Source organism: Rana temporaria, chromosome 1 (genome assembly GCF_905171775.1).
Source record: "Rana temporaria chromosome 1, aRanTem1.1, whole genome shotgun sequence".
Classification (NCBI taxonomy): domain Eukaryota; kingdom Metazoa; phylum Chordata; class Amphibia; order Anura; family Ranidae; genus Rana; species Rana temporaria.
Genome location: NC_053489.1, coordinates 534824606 through 534844844, shown reverse-complemented (window position 1 = coordinate 534844844; position 20239 = coordinate 534824606). Strand labels below are relative to the sequence as shown.

The window sequence follows — 20239 nt, the reverse complement described above, 5'->3', positions numbered from 1 at the left end:
TGGTGTTTTCCCCTACCTGGATTATTGATGATGTATTTCCTGAAGTAATAAGACAATTTAGATGCTACATTAAATAGGTGACACAACCCCGTTAATTATTGAAAGCCAATAGGACACATACGAAACAATGCTCATCCCTGTTCTGTACGTAACCATATGGGTTCTGCAAACCAAAATCTCTAAACTGTATTACGCATTTCATTATTAAAACCTTAAAGTGGGCGTAAACTCCCATACATGAATTTTACCTATAGGTAAGCCTAAAAAACGATAAATATCGCCTAAATGTGCAGTGTTTAGGAGATATTTACTATACATGCAGCTGGTGACGTCACCAGGCCGTTCCTACAGGCAATAGCAGGAGACTTTGGCTCTCTATGAAGCCGGTTTACATATCTACACAGGAGTCCTGTGTGTCTTTTGGTCAGTTTCAAAAATTTGGTCTGAAATCGGACCTGAAACAGTAAGCCAGGATGCACCAGACCCTGCTGGAAGTCACATGCAGCGATGGTGTGAACCCAGCCTTAAAATCCTGCTTCCAGCGTACATGCGCAGGAGTGACATCATCGTGGCTCCGGCCACTCACACACCTGGGAGTCAATGAACCCGGAAGGAAGACTGGGTGAAGATGTCACCGGTGGAAGGGCTTCATTGTAAGGCAAGTTTCACATAATTTGCTAGTATGAAATGCATACTAGCACACTATATTTTGCCCTGCAGGTTACAATAATAATAAAAAAAATTAAAAAAATCACCAGTAGTTTACTATTGCTTTAATAATTTTTTTCAAACCACAAGATTCTCCTTTTAGATTACACATTTTGAATTTTCAGCAGAAAACATAGTATTTGAGAGGAAAAATGTATTATTGCAGATAGACAACAGTTAGCTATAGACATGATCACGGTCTACGCCCGCTGATTTTGGCCAGACGAGATGAAAATACCCTTACATCTAAGGCAACAAATAGTTCAGTTATGTATTTTAGCCATGCAGATATTTCCACCATAGTTAAAAGCAAACACTGAACCTCTCACATCAGTCTCTACCTCTGAATATAATCATGCAGACACAACAACCAATAAGTACTGAATCAAACTCAGGAAAATGTACACGTTCAATAAATGCAGTGACCCCAGGGAATGAAACTCTAGCATGGCAAGACAGAGGAGAGCATCACGCTACTGCATGATAGCAAAGCACCATCTCTGGTTTACAGCTGTGGCCCCGAAGATAACCAAAACAAAATGACAAAATTATAGACATTGTGTGTGTGTGTGTGTGTGTGTGTGTGTGTATATGTATGTATGTATGTATGTATGTATGTATGTATATATATATAATGCACAAAATTAATGCAGTAATTTGTTCACTGAATTAAAAAAAAATGCATTTTTAAATGCAACTAGTTTAACTATCTGAATCTGTCTAATACACAGGAAACAAACTATGCATATTAATTGTAAGCTCTTCTGAGCAGGGTCCTCGTGTATTTTATTGTATTATAACTGTATCGTCTCCCTTTTATATTGTAAAGCGCTGTGTAAACTGGTGGCGCTATATAAATCCTGTATAATAATATTAATATAGTGTACTGCATGGAAGTTAGATCAGCCGTATTCCTTTCAGCACAGAGTAAATTCTATCTACTGGTATGTTTTATTTTTATTTTTTTTACAGAATATTTTATTCTTACCATATTCATAATGAAGGGAACCTATACTCATATACTACAAACAAAATGTCAATGAAAAGGAAGGTGGTTTAGATAAGCAGAACCTAAATCGCTGGCAATTACCAGTTTGCTTCTTTATCCGTAGGCATAAGCAGGCTGTTATTATAATAATACAGATATTGAAAAGGACAAGCTCTATAAAATGTGCCAGAAGCTTATAATTAGGTAGTATTCAACATGCTAAATCACCTCTCCCCTTTCTTCTCTGCATCAGACTGCAGCACACCCACCTCCCAACCTACCTCACTCACAGCTGCACTGACAAAGACCATGAAGTTCCTGGGTACAGATATGAGCAGATAGAAAGGCAGTACTGCCTACCATAATGTAAGACACTAAAACTACACCGGCAGCGATCACAAGGTTTGCGCAATTTCTTGAATAATCTGACCATTTCAAAAAGGAACATCCCACCTACAAACTTCACTTTTTCCTCATTACACACTTGTGACCTCGCACATTCTGAGTGCATATATTCTCACTGTAATGTACGCAAATACTGTACACTGCATACAATAAAATGTATGGACTATAACAATATGTTTATACTTCAAATAGTGTATATAACAGAGTACTACAGTCAAGAAGAAAACATGTGAAATACAATCTCGTTTGTGTGCATTCATTTCTGTTGGTAGGATTGGGAGCTTAAAGGGATTGTAAAGACAAAAATATTTTCCTCTTAAATTAAAGTCTGACAGTAGCTGATAAAGTAAAAAGTAATGTTTTGCATTATAACTAGTCTGATACCTGTTGAAATCGAGCTGTTTTATTCACCTCCGTCACTCCTGAATCATTATTCTCACTGACTTCCTGGTTTGCGGTGCGCATTCATTCTTGCTACATCACGGCCTAATGGGAACTACAGTTCCCATTAGGCTTAGCCTCCATGCCTGTGAGGGATAAGACAGTATCTTCACGCAGGGCTGTAGTCATAGGGAGGGGGTGAGCACATTCTGCTTTCCACCATGCAAAACGGCTCAGATGCTGGTGGAAAGCAAGAAGAGGAGAGACAGGAAATGGCATTTTCAAACCTGGATTACTGTATTTTGGAGGTCAAAAGGAAAAACGAGGTAAGTGATATTTAAATGCTCTAGCTTACAGCAATCAATTGATCTAATAAAAAATGAACCTTAAGTGTTCCTTTAAAGGGGTTATAAAGGTAAAAAAAAAAAAAAAAAAAAAATACAAAATAGCTTCCTTTACCTTAGTGCAGTCCTCCTTCATTTACCTCATGCTTCGATTTTGCTTTTAAATGTCCTTATTTCTTCTGAGAAATCCTCACTTCCTGTTCTTCTGCCTGTAACTCCACACAGTAATGCAAGGCTTTCTCCCTAGTGTGGAGTGTCCTGCTCCCCCTCCCTTGGACTACAGGACAGTCAGGACACTCTCTACGTTGCAGATAGAGAAAGGAGCTGTGTGTTAGTGGGCACCCTGACTCTCCTGTAGTCCAAGGGAGGGGGTGAGCATGACACTCCACATCAGGGAGAAAGCCTTGCCTTATTGTGTGGAGTTACAGACAGAAGAACAGGAAGTGAGGATTTCTCAGAAGAAATAAGGAGATTTAAAATGATGAGGTAAGTGAAGGAGGACTGCACTAAGGTAAAGGAAGCTATTTAGGGGGAAAAAATATGTACCTTTACAACACCTTTAAGAGAACAGAGCGGAAGATTCCATGCAGGTAGCCAATTTAAAGTGAGATAACAGCAAGTTGTCCATTCCAAGGCAAAGCCACTCCTGAACCAGAGACAATGTCAGAAGCGTCTTACCTAGGCTAAGGAGAAAAAGGACTGGAATGTTGAAGTTTCCACAGTCAGTGATGATTTGGGGAGCCATGTCATCTGCTGCTGTTGGTCCACTGTGTTTTATCAAGTCCAAAGTGAACATAGCCCTCTATCAGAAAATTCTAGAGCACTGCATATGCTTCCCTCTATTGACCAGCTTTATGAAGATGCTGATTTCATTTTCCAGCAGGGCTTGGCACCTGTCCACACTGCCAATACCTAGTTTATCATGGTAGCACTGTGCTGGATTGGCCTGCAAACTCGCCTGACCTAAATCCCGTCGAGAATCTGTGGGGTATTGTCAAGCAGAAAATGAGAGACACCAGACCCAACAATGCAGACGAGCTGAAGGCCGCTATCAAGGCAACCTGGGCTTCCATAACACCTCAGTGCCTCCACACCAAATTAATGCATGTAATTCATGTAAAAGGAGCCCTGACCAAGTATTGCGTGCATACGATACTGTACATGGACATACTTTTCATTAAAACTAAATTTCTGTATTAAAAATCCTTTTTTTTTATTGGTCCTATGAAATATTCTAATTTTCTGACATACTGAATTTGGGGTTTTCACTAGCTGTAAGCCATAATCGTCAAAATTAAAAGGAAGAAATGCTTGAAATATATCACTCTGTGTGTATTGAATCTATATAATAGATGAGTTTCACTTTTGAATTGAATTACTGAAATTAACTGACTATTCAACATTTTTGAGATACACCTGTATATAGGAGATTTTTAGTTGCTTGCTATTAGTATGTGTAAAAAAAAAAAAAAGAACTGAGGATGTTCACCTTAAAATAAAGCCTTCATTACAATACGTATATGTGGTGGCTGAATTCTTCACCTATTTTTATTTATTTTTTGAAACGAGTGAAAGACAAATGACACAACTTGTAAAATTCTAGAAATAATTTCACTCTACTGTGTTACATGCACAATCCCTGATTTATTATTAGATGAATTAATCTTTCATGGGAGATATAATTAATCAACAACTGCAGAAATGAATTCACTTCACACAGATCTTGTCCCCTTCCTTTATTTTTAGAAATTAAAACAATCTTCTGTTTTTATACATTTCTAATCTCATTTCCTTCCCCCAACTCTTTGTGAAAGTTTTCCTAATAGTGCTCAGAAGCAACCATTCAAAATTATTACAATTTTACTGAAATGTCACAAAGGGACATTTCATTACATTTTTTATGGCTGAGGCAACATGCGGTGTTGAAAGAAAAGTAGTGCATGTCATATATTTTTTTTCTCACAATGGTGTGAACTCAACACATAGAACACCAGGCGCTTTGCCTTGTCTATGCATTAGGCCTAACACATATGGTGTGAACAGGCCCAAACACCTAAAGTAAAGTTCAACCAAACATTAAATTAAACAGTTTTTTTTTTAGTTAATTAATGTGGCCTTAACAGATTCCAGTTCCATATCTGCAGAGCTCATGCCATTACTCTTCAGCAACATGATGTCATGGATCTGGTGTGAATCCACCTTAACACTATTTATGCAGGACACAGTTCTAAAAAGCCAGGCCTTGTCAATCTTACCAATACCTCGGCTTTACATCCTTGTATACATAAAGGAATATGGTCAAAGAAAACGGTAAATTCTATTATATGTGCAGGCAAACAGGCTTAGAATGCTAAACAAACAGGACAGTAAGAAATGTTGTTCTGTCAGGGCTATTCAAACGTAGAACGTTACCCATAACAACTTGATAAAAAAAATAATGTTCTAACTAAAGTCCCACTTTAAAAAAGCATTGTGGTAAATATTTCATTATTCTGTTACACAGCGACCTGAGAATCTCAGATGGTAGTTTTATGCTTTCGGTAATATCATTGCAATTGCGCAGGGCAGTAAGGCTAATTTACGGAATTTGGCAGTAAACAGGATTGCCTAGTAGGCTGAAATGCTGCAGGAACGTGAGAAAAACCTTATAAGGTTAGTTCACCCAAAACAAGTTTTTCCATTTAAGATAAAGGCGGGCAGACCCATACCAGCTTAGAAAATGGAGGCAGTAAAAACGTACAATACTACTGCGGGCAGATCTCACAATTACAAAGGAAAATAGTGCCATGTATGGCCAGTTTTAACTGTAAGTCTACTTCAAGGAACATCAGAATAATTAAACGTTCCTGTAAAGAATATCACCTGTCCTGGGCAACCCATTAACTCTTTGAGGACAGGGGCATAACATTATTATTAAACCACAAGCCGTAGCCAGAAACTCTGCCACAGACCTTTCTAAGGTCCACATAGATACATTCACATATTTTATCCTTCACCAGTAAGGCATGGAAAAATACACACTTTTGTTTATTCATTCAGAACATGTCAAGATTTTTTTTTTATACCAAACATTTGGAAAGCAATCAAATTGTGACTAGCATTATAACCTCAATCCCCCAAAAGTTCTATGTACAGACTAATCGAAATTTGACATTCTTTTTGGCAACAATGGGCACCACATCCTCCAGATTAAAGAGGAGAGGGACCGTCCGGCTTGTTATCAGCACTTTGATCAAAAACCCGGCATCTCTGATGGTATGGGGGTGCATAGACACCATCAATGCTGAAATATACATCATCTCACAAAAGTAAATACACCCCTCACATTTTTGTAAATATTTTATTATGACTTTTCATGTGACAACACTGAAGAAATTACACTATACTACAATGTAAAGTAGTGATTATACAGCTTGTATAACAGTGTAAATTTGCTGTCCCCTCAAAATAACTCAACACACAGCCATTAATGTCTAAACCACTGGCAACAAAAGTGAGTACACCCCTAAGTGAAAATGTCCAAATTGGGCCCAAAGTGTCAATATTTTGTGTGGCCGCCATTATTTTCCAGAACTGCCTTAACCCTCTTGGGCATGGAGTTCACAAGAGCTATACAGGTTGCCACTGGAGTCCTCTTCCACTCCTCCTTGACGACATCACAGAGCTGGTGGATGTTAGAGACCTTGTTCTCCTCCATTTTCCGTTTGAGCATGCCCCACAGATGCTCAATAGAGTTTAGGACTGGAGATATGCTTTGCCAGACCATCACCTTTACCCTCAGCTTCTTTAGCAAGGCAGTGGTTATCTTAGAGGTGTGTTTGGGGGTGGCATACTTGAATACTGCCCAGTGGCCCTGTCTCCAAAGGGAGGAGCATCATGCTCTGCTTCAGTATGTCACAGTACATGTTGGCATTCATGTCTGCTTGTCTTCAGCAAACTGTTTGTGGGCTTTCTTGTGCATCATCATTAGAAGACGTTTCCTTTTGGGACGACAGCCATGCAGACCAACTTGATGCAGTGTGTGGCGTATGGTCTGAGCACTGACAGGCTGACCCCCCCCCCCCTTTACCTATGTAGCAATGCTGGCAGCACTCATACATCTATTTCCCAAAGACAAACTCTGGATATGACGCTGAGCACGTGCACTCAACTTCTTTTGTCGACCAATGGCGAGGCCTGTTCTGAGTGGAACCTCTCCTGTTAAACCGCTGTATGGTCTTGGCTACCGGCAATCTTCTTATAGCCTAGGCCATCTTGATGTAGAACAACAATTCTTTTTTTCAGATCCTCAGAGTTCTTTGCCATGTGGTGCCATGTTGAACTTGCAGTGACCAGTATGAGAGAGTGAGAGCAATAATACCAAATTTAACACACATGCTCCCCATTCACACCCGAGACCCTGTAACACTAACAATCCCATGACACCGGGGGGAGGGGTATGGCTAATTGGGCCCAATTTGGACAATTTCACTTAGGGGTGTACTCACTTTTGTTGTCAGTGGTTTAGACATTAATGGCTGTGGTTATTTTGAGGGGACAGCAAATGTACACTGTTATACAAGCTGTACACTCACTACTTTACATTGTAGCAAAGTGTAATTACTTCAGTGTTGTCACATGATATAAGAAATTATTTACAAAAATGTGAAGGGTGTACGCACTTTTGTGAAATACTGTATATTCAGGTTTTAGAGCAGCATAGGCTCCCATTTAGATGACGTCTTTTTCAGGGAAGGGCTTGTATATTTCAGCAGGACAATGCTAAACCGCATACTGCATCTATGACAACAGCATGGCTTCATAGAAGATCATAGAATATTTGGTGTATATTGAAACAAAAATATGACCAAGACCATCCAGGACCATCGACAGCTAGAATCCTATATCAGGCTAGAATGGGACATCATTCCTCTCCCAGAACTCAGTTCTCAGACGCTTACAGAGTGTTGTTAAAAGAAGAAGGGATGCTACACCATGGCAAACATGGTCCTGTCCCAACCATCAATTTCAAAATGATCTTATTTTTTTTACAAAAATTCTAAATGTTTAAACATTTGATATGGTTTCTATTTTCTATTGTGAATAAAATATGGGTTTATGAGATTTGTAAATCATCGCATTCTGTTTTTATGTAGATTTTACACCGCGTCCAAACTTGTTTGGAATTATGGTTGTGCCCTGTAACAAGCTGTTGCTCTGGCAGCCTGGCCAAAGGTGAAAAGGTTAATGGCACAACGAGGGGGCGAGAATTAGAGCCCTTCAGCTGCAAACAGGTTGAAAGGAAACAGGTTTACCATGCAGCAAATACTGACGAAAAGTCTCAGTAACAAACAATGGCCCCTATTTGTTCTCCGGATTTCTTGCCCATCTCAGCCATCCGGCAGCTGAGTTGTGGTTTAAATGTTGGCTGATTTAACAAAAACGACTGTTTTGTGGAAACCGCCCATAAATATCCTGTGAAAGGATCATTTCATTTGGTGTACACATTTTTTATATATATATATATATATATATATATATATATATATATATTTTTTTTTTTTTTTTTTATCTATCTATATTTTTTTTTTATCTATCTATCTATTATTTTTTTTTTTTTAAGTACCAGTCATGAAAATGTCAGCCAATCAGTCAATACCGAAATGGCAATTGTGACCATGTTTTAAATTCTGCAAAGAACTGGTACAATATTCTTCTGATATATGGCCAAAATTCTTCCTTTGGCAGACTAAGGCCCCTTTCACACTGAGGCGTATTTTAGGCATTTTAGTGCTAAAAATAGCGCATAAATAACACCTGAAATACTCCTGCCCCAGCATTCTCAGTGTGAAAGCCTGAGAGCTTTCACACTGAGGAAATGCGCTGGCGGGAGTAAAAAAAAAAAAAAACGTCACCGCATATACTGCCCCCAGTGTGAAAGGGGCCTAAATATCTGCAGGGAAGGGTTGCAGTTGGTCTAAGCGAGTGTAGAGAGTATTAACATCATCTCTATATATCTTGAATGCCAGGCGATACTGGAAAAAATACAGCCAATTCTAGTTACATGGCTGTCTATTAGAACAAGCATGTTGATCACAAGAATCAGAGAAAAAAAACACCAAAAACGTATGCACATGCATTTTTAATGTGTATTTGATGCAACATGTCATTGTAGTCTATGGAGCCACAACAGAAATCAGTTTTCACTTGCAAACATATAGTATATTATAAGTAATGGAGAAATTATGTTACAGCACTCAGGTTGTCTCAGTCATTAAGGCCACCCTTCAAGCCAATAACTAGAACGCTATAGGACTATTTAAAAAATATATATATATAATATAAACTAGCATCCACTAAAAAATACTGCCCCTGCCCACGCATGTGTAGAGTGCCTCCAAGTATCTGTACTATCAGAAGATGGGGACAGTAAAAGAAGGGGAAGATCAGAGAAGACAGGGTCTTTAACTAGCTACACTCACCAGAGAAAGCAAGTAAAGTAAAAAAAAAAAAACTCAGCTACAAAGTTTCTAGAGTGCTATGGCCCAAAGTATCAGAACAATCGTAGCGCTTATACTTTACAAACAAGTCAGTAACGTCAGCCCCATATTTCTACCCTCACAAGTTCTTTAATGATTTTATTTTAAAATGACCTCTTATCTTCCAATTAGCTTGCAGGCTTCTTTTTATTTAATAGAGACCTGGGTGTGCGAGGCTCTAAGATTAACATTGATCAAGTGCGTTTAACACACTTTAGGGGAGACTTAACAAGTAGTCACATCAGAAAGGGACCACCTAGGACACAACACTAAGAGCCTTTTCACACCGGCGTTAGTGGTAACTTGTGGCGCTTTACCGTAGTTTAAGGCTCCATTCACATCTCCGCGACAAGCAACGCTGCGTACGCGGCGTATTTTGCTGCGGATAGTGTATCTTTTTTTTTCAAATTCTTCCCATTGCTGTCAATGGGCGAACGCCAATGTTGCCTGAAAAAAAGGGTCCGGGACTTTTTTTCAGGCGACAGGCGTACGGCGTCTATGAGATGTGAACCATCTCCATAGACAGCAATGGGACTTTCCCCCTCTAGCGGCACACGCGTCCGGCGTCAGGCGTTTTGTCGCCTAGATGTTAATGGAGACTTAGAGGTGCTTTTCGGCGGCTAGCGTGTCACTTTTAACCCCCGCTAGCGGTCAAATAAAGTATTAAAAGTGCCCGCAAAGTGCCACTTTGCAGGTATTGCCCAGTGATTTCAATGGGCGGGGCGCTTTAGGAGCGGTGTATACACCGCTCCTAAAGCGCCCCAAAGATATTGCCTGCAGGACTTTTTTTTAACGTCCTGCCAGCGCAGTGCCCCAGTGTGCAAGCACTCAGGGTCTCACACTGGGATTTCAGATAAGACATTTTTCAGGTGCTTTACAGGTCCTATTTTTAGCGCTAAAGTGCCTGAAAAACGCATCCAGTGTGAAAGGGGTCTTAAACTCATGACCTAAAGTTTAGGTCATCAGTTTTAGTCCTAAACCATTGAAGACCCGTTTTGCTAATAAATATTCAAAAGACAACCAAGCCAAACAAAGCAAACACTCAGGGACTACGGTTCAAAACTTGTCAAATGTATGTCAAGGGTTCACCTTGACAAGTTGAGACTAGAATATATTTTCCATAAATTTTTGTTTAAAAAGACAGTAAAACAAATATATGATTGCTGCGTATTTGAAAATATTTTCTATGAATCAGCTAACCTTTGAGAAAACATTACACATCCATCGCCATAGATACATAAGATTAGTTGTGCCATTTCAGTCCCATACCCAACGGTTAAATATTCTCTGAAAGCATGTACGGTAAATCGTTTTTGTATCCAGAGAAACCCAAGAGATATTGCAGCCTAATATAAGAAGGTAGCCACTTAGCCCATACCAGTAGTGGCTTCTCTTCCCTGATGCCGTATTTCTGCTCAGTATATACTTGCCGATATATCTCCGGCAAGCTTGCACATGGCCAGATTATTTTAAATACATTTTTTTTATGGCAAATGCTTATGTTATTTCTCTTGAAATAGTCCAGCCATTAAAGTTTTACTAAACCAAGGACCCTGCAATCACTATATCTGATCTCCCACAGTACGCAGAACATGGAAATGCAATTATTTTAGTAAATGGCTAAATACCTTTTCTCATCAGCAGTATATAGCAGTCTTGTGACTTCTATCAGTGTCTGGAAAATCTTGTAGGAGGAGTTTGTATTCACCTCTGACTGTCCTATGAGGCTGCAGGACCCCTGACCCTCTGTCTGGACAGTGGGGATTGGCCCTGTGCTGATCACATGCATTCCCAAGAAAACAAAAACTAGAAGTACACACCAAACTGAGCATGTGAAGAGTGACTCCAAAAGCTCTGTCATATCAGGAGATGGACTGGGGAAGAAGTGGAGGATCAGAAAAGACAGGACCAAAACAGATGTTTTACACAATGTGGAGGATTAACCCCTTAGGTTCCACCGTGAGTATAACAAGCATGCTTCACTGCATATACAGACCGATTTTACTGTTGTGAATTTAGTAACACTTTACTAGGTAAAGCATATGTCCAACACCACGTGCTAGGAAAATTCAAGTGGTATCCATCTAAAGATAGCGTTTGGAATGGTGTTTTGGCCCAAAATGTATGCAGCAAACATGGATGCAAGGGTTAGATGCTCGTTACGTAAAAGGGATTGCAGAAAAGGTTGTATTACCTCTTTTTCCTTCCTCCCTCCCTCAGACCTCCTGGGTAAGCTTCTCCCAGGCATGGTCGCAGTCTTACCTCTACTCAACACATACAATACAGGGTTAATAGCCCTGTACTGTACATGAAACATCGAGCCTCTGCGCGCAGACCACACAGGTAACAATACGATCTTTCAACATAACAATATTCTTGAGAGAGGAATCGGGTTGGTGAAAAACGCACAGCAGAAAATGGCGAGCTTCAATTAACAGATTAGATTGTAAATTCTCAGGAGCAGGGCTCTTCTAACCCTCTTGTATTGTATAGACAATAATGTAATATAAAGCACTGCACAAACTGTTGGTGCTATATAAATCCTGTACAATAAAATAGATGTTTCTATCAAAGAAGAATGATTGGTCTGGATGTAAAATTCAATCAAATGTAACCAACATTATTTTTCTTTTTTAGTGTTGCATTAAATGACCCTCCCTATGTAGGAATGGATTAGTCTAAACCCCCCAAAAAAACGAATAAGCAATAGAGAATCTGAATATACACTCTTTCTGAAAGCGGAACTCTTTATTGTTATGTGAAACCAAAGCCTGTGTACCAGCAGAAACGGTAGCGCTCGGGGGCAGCTGCTGTACTAACTATCCAATGTTAGTACAGTGATCTCCCCTGCTGAGCTATTGTGTTCTGATAGGTGAACCGCCCACGCCAAAACACACTGGTCATTGGATGAGAGCACTGATCGGATGCCAATCACCAAACCTTTGTCAATCATGCCCTTTTGACAGAAGTCGGCCAATGGTACCTGCTTAAGGCTGCAACTAACGATTATTTTCATAAATCGATTAGTTGGCCAATTATTGTTTTGATTAATCGGTTAATAACCTTTTAAAAAAAAGTAATTGTGCTGCGATTTGCATGTTTAAATTTTTTTGGCCAATTTGTTGTTGGGCAGAATAAAAAACACAAATTGTTGCAAAAACGTATTACATGTTTTTCTGCAGCTTCTCCATTGAAGCATATTAACAAAAAAAAAAAAAAAGCACAATTTTGTGTTAAAAAAAAAAAAAAGTCCTTGCTCTTTCCAAATATGCAGCAGCTGAAAAAAATCATGGATGTGAACGTGTCTCATAGGAAAACATGTAAATGAACTGCAGTGTGTTTCTGCAAAAAGGACCAAAAAACACAGAGGTGTGACCCAGTCCTGAGATGTTTAGTAACATAATGGGGTTAAAAAAAATGAAAATTGGTACAAAAAGAGAAAATAATCGATACTGTAAGGGGTTCATCTTTTACTGTGGGACAGTGAAAGTAATATTTACAGTAGCGGTTTGCTCTTTTTTTACTAAAAAGGGCTCATTTTAGTTTTTTTTTAACCCCATTATGTTACTGGCCGATTAACCAATTCTGAAAATGGTAATCGCTTAATTTCATAATCGATTAGTTGTCGATTAATTGTTTCGGCCCTATATCCAATATTTGGCCCATGTGTACGGGGCTTTATCTGCATCACATCTGTATTTCCTTGAGATGTGTGCAGCCATCCAGCATGAAACCTCTGTACTTCCACTCTGGTGTCTCCTGTAGTAAAGACTCGTCAGTGCCGATCTCTCTCCTTGTGCAGGATGACTGGTCTTGGCTCTGCTCCCTCTGTAGTTTTCTACACCCATTGCTCTGCCCTCAAAGGCTCTGTGTAGCCCAAAGATGATGTTACCATTACTTTTACAATATATGAATTTGCAAGGGCATTTGGTGCAAACAAATTGGATACAAGTCATTTGTGGCAATTTAGTACCGGTTCACACTACCGCGACTTGGGATCTGACTTGTGTCGCCTCAAGTCGCGCGACATGAGAAATTCCATTGAAGTGAATGAGAGCCGTCTTAAAGCGGAGGTTCACCCAAAAATCAACTTTCTGTCACTAGATCCAGCATACTGCTGACATCTGCAGTATGCTGGATTTTTTTTTTTTTTGTACATATCGTTTTAGCCGTATTTCTTCTCCGGCTCCGAGCGGGTAATCCTTCGGGGAGTAGGCGTTCCTAAATAAAGCGCAGTTGATTGACGGGCTTGGACGGGCGCGTCACGCCATCCGGAAATAGCCGACGTGACTCTCTGCTGCTTACGGCGCTATACGGCGCCTGCACCTGCCGTGTGGAGCTGACTGCGCAGGCGCCGTAAATTGCCGAGAGTCACGTCGGCTATTTTCGGAAGGTGTGACGCGCTATCCAAGCCCGTCAATCAACTGCGCTTTATTTAGGAACGCCTATACCCGGAAGGATACGCCGATCGGTGCAGGAGAAGAAATATGGCTAAAATGAAGTACAAAAAAAAAAATCCAGCATACTGCAGATGTCAGCAGTATGCTGGATCTAGTGACAGAAAGTTGATTTTTGGGTGAACCTCCGCTTTAATGTACACTACTGAAGTCGCTCCGACTTCAGAAAAGGTTCCTGTACTACTTCAAGGTGACTTCTAGGCAACTACCGAGAGGGATCTATCTCTTCAATTACAGTCCATCCGGATAACATCCTATGCGGACACGACCAGAAAGTGTACTTGGGCTGATATGCTGTTACCTTACAGCAGTAAGGTATGGGGACATCCTCGCTTATTTTGAAGAGAACACCGGAAACCTACCTTTTCTTCAGCTGGATTAGCTGCACTGTAGCACGTTAATTTTGATGTCAATATGTTTTCACATTGTCATTTTGATCATTAGTCAGACTGTATCTTTTTACATATAAGGATTTGCTACACTTCCTCTACACTTTTACCCCATTCCCTATTTACAGCGCAGCACTACCCTTTTCTTTATGGCCACAGCCAAAGTCGCCTGTCCTGGAGGCAACCAAGTTGCGTTGTAAGTTGCTCCAAGTCATGCTGAAGTTGCCTTGCAAAGTCACACTGTAAGTCGGGTTGCCCCTGTGGGAACCGCCTCTAAGGGATGAATCTCAATGAAAGGTTTTATGCTTGGAGTTCAGCTTGAAGAAGTGAGCTTTATAATTTTCTACAAAATCTCAGAGGCATAACTCAAATTTAAAACATGAAATTGCACATTTTAGTGTTGTTGTGCGATTATAATATTTTCATCAATAGTTTCTCTTTGTATTGTCCCGGAGTTTATATATTTCACGAAAACCTTACCAAAGGGGGAGGGAAGGGGGTATCTCAGATTCATATCTAGTATATGCTTAATGCACGGTGAGAACAGTAACTAGCAATTAGGGACTAATGAGACACTTAAAAGACGTGTACAAATAGGACCCATTTATCATCCTCTATGATGCATATTCATTCACTGTCTATAAAAGGCAAACATTAAAGAGCGCATCAGTTGCAGGGTTCAGTGATTTAACAGCAGAAGTCAATACATGTAATTACACGTAACAAACTCATTTCCATTGATCCTATTTAAAGGCATAATTCAGAGTGACAGGTCACCAGCTTTGTATGTCATTAGATAGTTTCTTAATAAAAAAAAAAATTATGAATTATACTTATTACATATGCCCAGTCATGACTACCCTTTAACAGTACACAAAGGGGAAGGAAAAAGCATTCTACGGAAGGATTTGTTGCCACCAATGTTATTCTGAGAACATAATTGAGGACAAGTATAACATCACATATCCAGGTATATACTTGAGGACAGCAGAGTAAATAATCGTTTCTGCAGATGTATTTAGCCAAGCTTCCAAGGAAGGGACTGCAGAATAGGTGCAGTGTTCTCGTTTATTTGTAGCCTATTTACTTTGGGGCCGTTGTTTGACTCCCAAATTCCTCCCTGCTGGTCTCCAGTAGTATTGCATCAAAATAAAACTATCTGACAAGCTGTTTTAGAAGATCGTGTTTAAGAAAGATAAACTTGGAAGCATAGGGATATATCTGGGAAAAGAACATGCAAGATGGTCACAGTTATCAGAAATTCCTTGTGCAGGTTCAACACAAATGGATGGACTTTAACATCTAGATATCATATAGGCTTACATTGATTCATTGAAGTCACCAATGACAGTGTAGGGTTAATCTTTGGCTCACGTTGGTATAATACGTAGGTTTACCTTCCTAACAGTTCAGGAAATGCAAAACTGGGTGATGCACAACTGCTTGCGAGTATCCATGTTATTCACGTCAATATATACACAAAACAATGGGCTTTCACATCAGTACTAACTTCTAGGCCAATATTACACTCACACTGTGTGGAAATAAGTGCTGCCAAGGTCTGATAATGAGCCATTGCATCATTTTAAAGCAAAGTTCCACCCAAAAGTTGAACTTCCACTCATCCTCCCCCTTCTGGTGCCACATTTGGCACCTTTAGGGGGGTAGGGGGGAGCGGGTACCTGTTTTTGACAGGTACCCTGTCCCCACTTCTGTTGAACCTCGCCACTGCAAGGTACGTCAGAAGTCCTGCCCCCTATGGTCAGACCAGTAGGAGAGTGCAGCCACGATTCGCACATGTGCAGTAGAGACCCGGCCATGAAGTCAAAAGGCTTCACTGCTATGTCCCCTCACCGCCAATGGCGGTGGCAGCACCCGGCTGAAACATCAGCTGAAGTGCTGACATCGCTGGACCCCAGGATAGGTAAGGGTCCTAATATTAAAAGTCAGCAGCTACACTATGTATAGCTGCTGACTTTATTTTTTTGAGGGAAAGGCGGAACTCTGCTTTAAGGAAATGGTGTCACATCATAGCTGTCTGTACCGCCTAAAAATGTCAATGCAAGTGACATTAACAATCTGTTCAGAGTTTGAGATGCTTTTGAGGTCATTCTATTTTGACCTGCATTCTCATTGATTGTACAGGGAGGTGTTGGAGATGCCTGCTTCTTATCAGTTTACAAGCCAAGTTCAGTAATAAATGGGGAAGGCATTAAAGCTATGTACACACACGGGCCGAAAGTCGGAAAACCATTGGCCGGTTCGATAAAAAACGGGCAACATTCAGCCCGTGTGTGGAAAACCAGCTGCCGTCCGGCTCCCGATCAGCGCGCTGACCGGAGTGTTCTATCAGAACACAACAGCTCAGTGGGGAAGATCGCTGTACTATCGTTGGATTGTTATTACAGTGGCTGCAACCAGAGCTGTCAACTTTAGTTTTTTTTTGTTCAATCAAATAATACATTTTTTGCCAACCCAATAATATCTACTAATCTGCAGAAAAAACAACCTATGACATTGTATGTGCAGTTGACAGTCGCTGTTCTCACAAGATGCAGCCAAAAGCTTACAAAATGTTAGAGGAATTCATGTGAAAATCAAAAAGAATTAGTGAATAAAACTGATAGCTGAGCAACATAACACGTACATTTGATACATGGAACCAAAACAGTAGCATAAGGAGGATAATCAAACTAAATAAAAATTGCTGTATTGAATAAGAGTTCTGTGTGCAGATATTAAATAATATCACATAGTAAAGGGAAGTATTATCACTTCTACTTGTATAGACTCCCAATATTTCTATTAGACCATTTTAGGAGAAGAAAATGCAGGACAAATCCAGCAGTGAAAGCTAAATTCTGGTTATTCACGATAGGCAAATCACTCGCAGTACACATTTTACACTTGAAGATTTGCCCTGACCTTTGGATTATTACCCAACTGGGTGCTATTCAGATTTTTGGCACAGAACTGCCTCCCTTTACAGTACACAAATGTTATTATATTTACCAAATGTTAAAGTCCTACATTCACAGTTTTCAGCAGGGCATGCATGGAATGTCTGCAATGTCATCAGAGATATCTCGGGCAAAGGGGATCTTCCTGGCTTCCAGGTATTGAAGTCCAGCAACGGAAAACCTGTTCTCAGATTCCACTTGTGTTATCGCACCTTCCAACCGAGGACAGACACCTGGGCTCACATGTATTACTGCATCTCTTATTGTGCGATATATAAAACAAGATAAACCTGAAGCAACAAAATCCAACATGAGGCCAAAGGTGTATGTGCTCACCAAGCTTTCCCAAATACTTTGCACAACCTTTGATCCTTTATTACCAGACCTGATGTCATTTCCCTGTGAAAACATACTGCTCCATATTTGTTTTACCTGCCTATCATCATACTACAAACAATGAGCCTGACATCCCAATGAGTTACAATAAATACATTTAGCTGTGCAGAAAATAAGCGCTCTCTGTGGACAAAGCTACAAATTCACACAAAATGTGATTCTCCAGCAGAGAGGGAGTTTGAAAATACGTTGTGTTTCTTAGGCATGTTATGATGTAATGGAACTGATGATTTAGCCTAGGTTTACACTGACTGCGGGGTAGAAATTGTGCGAGTTCAGCTGAACACGATTTCATACCCGCATGTCTGTCCAACTTCAGGGGCGATTTGACAGACATCTGTACGGGTTCCGCCACAAATGTCTATACAAATCGTCGCCAAAGGTAGTACAGGAACTGCTTTTGGGAATGGGTGCGGCGCCGCAATAGTCGCCGAGTTGACACGTCAAATCGCATGCCAAATCGCCCCGATGTGAACACATAAGAAAGAACATTCTACAGTAGGTCTGGTCTGGATGAAATAGAAGTAGGATTCATCTAAGCATACAAGCATAATAGACAGGGATAGAATTAGAAAGCAGATCACTGTGTTTTTATCAATCTTTTTAGGTCAGAAAGAATGAAAATAAAGCTTTAAAACTTTGATTTAGATGTGGATGTGAACTGCTTACTGTAAATATCTATGGTGTGTATAATTATCTTCCATCATTGCTTCTAAGTATACAGCATAATTGACGACACTTTTACAGGTGCCTTCCTAAAATGAATACAAGTGATTGGGCTTTACTACTCCCCGCCATTAGGCCTTATGTACACAAGGTCTATTTAGACCAGTGTTTCTCAAACTGTGTGCCGTGTCACCATTCATGTTGTTCGCCAGCCACCGCCAGTGTTCTGCCGAGATGTGTCCCCCCGGCAGATAATGCCCGCCCTGGACTGCACAGGCGCAGTGGTCCAGCTCCAAAAATTTGCGAACATCAAGAGCTGTGCATGAGCTGTAGACTGCACCTGCGCAATGAACAGGGCATTGTGATATTCATTGCCGCACGCTCCCGAAGCTCACTCCACTCTGCAAGGGGGGCGGGTGTATTACAATTAAATCGTATAAGGGGCGGATTGCACAAACTCCTACATCAACAGTGTAAAACTCGCCCTTCTTTTCATACAGCCGATCCCTTGCAGATGATATAATAGTAATACACATGCCACGGGGGGGCGTGGCATGTGTATTACTATTATATCGTCTGCAAGGGGGGCGGGTGTATGAAAATAAGGGCGAGTTTTGCACTGTTGATGGGGGAGTTTGTGCCAATATAATTGTAATACACCCGCCCCCCTTACACAGTGGAGCCAGCTTCGGGAGTGTGCGTCAGCGTGTGGCACAATATTGTGCTCAGTTATTCACAGCTTGTTGATGTTCAGCTATTTTCGAAAGTCTGTTCGGAGCGTTACTGCGCAAGCACACGCAAGCGTTGCACCTGCGCAGGACAGAGCAGGCAAAATCCACCGGGGGACAATTCTCAGCAGGACACCGGCACTACACCGCAAGACTCCGTGGCTCCACCAGCATAGTGCTGACTGTCACTGAGCAAGTGATACGGAATTGGATTGGTTGATGTTTGTTGCCACCAGACCCTGCCAATTCAGATCGCGAATACGATTAGGCTGCGGCCTGGCTGGCAGAAGTGTGCCAGGATGGGTGCCGCACTTCCAGCCAATGAGGTGTGTAGCACGGCGTGCCTCAACGTGACATAATTCCCTCCTCCAGTCACACCCACAACAGAGCAGACCACAATTTTTTTTAATCTTTTCAGGTGTGCCATGGAAATTTTTAGGTCTTTTTGGTGCGCCGCAAGACAAAAAAGTGACATGTTTACGCATGTCAAGTTTTTTTGAGTGTTAATGGATTCCATTGCTCAGAATAATAATTTGGGCTTTGGAATGCATGAACGCTCAAACTCTTAGACATGTATAGTGTTTACACGTTTAGTCACGTTAAGAATTTTTTCTCTCCTTAATACGCCTTTGAGATTTTTTTTTCCTGCCTGTGAGCGTTCCTATTCTAATACGCCTGTAAAAGCCTACATGTGCATGTACACAGACTTACGTAGCGGTGCTTTTACAGCATGTGTGTCAAACACTCACCTGCAGCTGTGGCACCCTCCCAGTCTCTGCCCCCACCTTGTCTCAGCTGTTGGCAGCAGAGATGGGAAAATAACTCCTTTGTTAGAACCTGCACTTCTCCGTGAAGCCGCCAAGAGGCTTGTCTCTGTCCCCAAAACCACTGGAAGCAAAGGCGACGCCAGAACACCTCCTATAGATTGTTTCTTCTCTCTGTGCAGCCGCAGCACCCTCTCATTTCCACCTGATATCGGCATTAAACTGACTCCAGCAGCTAACTCCAAGCTCTCCTCTGGTCCTCCTCCAGACCATGCATCTTCTGCTTCCCAGCACCACCCCCAGCTTCTTCCTGGCAGCAGCACAAGCTAAAAGGGGTACACTGTGATGTAAGGGAGGGTGGGGAGACTATTGACATGTGATACAAGAGGGGGTGGGGTGCTATAGAAATGTGCTTAAAATTATTATAAGAACAATACAATTATATGCAAGTGGAAAAGGAGGGTTGCACACTGACAGAACACATGGTAGAACACATGGTAGAACCTTGGCAGAACCATGTTCTGTCTGAGCAGTC

General features: G+C 40.9%; 1 protein-coding gene across 14 annotated transcripts in view; it reads right to left on the bottom strand.

Annotated features, from left to right (window-relative positions):
* RAPGEF2 (Rap guanine nucleotide exchange factor 2) overlaps window positions 1-20239 on the bottom strand; it is a 336977-nt gene that overhangs the window by 58430 nt on the left and 258308 nt on the right. The window lies entirely within an intron of this gene.